This window comes from Melampsora larici-populina (genome assembly GCF_000204055.1).
Source record: "Melampsora larici-populina 98AG31 unplaced genomic scaffold MELLAscaffold_132, whole genome shotgun sequence".
Taxonomy (NCBI): domain Eukaryota; kingdom Fungi; phylum Basidiomycota; class Pucciniomycetes; order Pucciniales; family Melampsoraceae; genus Melampsora; species Melampsora laricis-populina.
The window spans coordinates 51,658-52,995 of NW_006768896.1; positions in this window are offsets into that span (position 1 = coordinate 51,658).

The window sequence follows — 1,338 nt, forward strand, 5'->3', positions numbered from 1 at the left end:
AACTCCAAACTGTTGTATGTTACCAATGATATTGGTGTTTTTTATAGTGGTTTTGTGGTGCAGTTTGTATCACATATTACACCAAGTGGAATCTGATTGCTCAAATAGTACAGTGCTTCAAGAATCCTTTGGTTTTTTTAACGCATGAAAACGAAATAAATGTCCAAAACCCTCGCTAAAACCCTCGGTGAAACTGATTTTGTACTAGAATCTGTCAAATTTGAACTGTCCAAATGAGTTTTTTCCGAGTTTTGTCCAAAACTTTAAAAAAAAGACCACCAAATAAACCGAAGGATTCTTGAAGCGCTGTAATTTGAGCAATCACTGCAAATTGGTTACCACATAATAAGAGTATTGCTATTTCCTCATTTCTCAGCCCATCTTCCCAGTGATCATCCAAGTTGAACTATTTACTACCGTGCCAGTTCAGGCCTTGTTATCAAGAACATGCTCTTGTACTTTGAACTACTACACCAAACTTATATCTCACAAGGATGTCCAGTGATTTTGCTGACATGCATCTCCCAGGTCCATATTCTTTTCAAAGTCACTTTTAAGCTTATGCCTCTTTATTTGTTGTTATATTGGATAAAATCTTGCTTGGTTGAAATGAGAAGTTGTAAGTGATTACTCTAGATGGGAAAAATACTCCAATTCCACCATATATCTTTAAAGGTGCTTTACAAACATCCTGAAAATTGAAACAGAAATGTATTGGAGATTTCCCAAACGAAAAAATTATTCTCACCATTTGGTCTGTAAGTATGTGTTCTTTGTGCAACTCTGAAAATTCTCTTTGATTTTGGATTCACTACCTCACTACGCAGACAACATCATCACAAGTAAGTACTTTCTGGACTGTTTACCAAAAATCAATCATACCATCATCTTTCTCAACTTTAGGTCTCCAAAGGGCAATCCTGAGAATATTGTATGGGGTAGGTGATTTTTACACCGGGTGATTTACACTGATTCCACATGTGTAAAAGAGGATCGGTGTAAAATTCAAAGAAAGGGGAGGGGTTCTTTGAATTTTACACTTGGTTTTTTTTTTTTTATTTGGTGTTATTACCTTTTCTAAAATGAATGGCACCCCTGGCCCGAAAAAAAAATATTTTTCAGCGCCGCAGTCTCCGCAGCCGGTGCAGTGGACTGTGACAGACAGATGCATTCAGATCAGCTGGCTGACGCGGCCTGCTGAGCACTGCTATTGGCAACCCCTCACCGAACGTTTTCTTTGAGAAGCATTAGGGTTTTAATACCAATATGTACCAGTTGGTTTATAAGAAAAATTACCACCAAAAATAAACGATCGACCATACCCCATTCCAAAGAAGA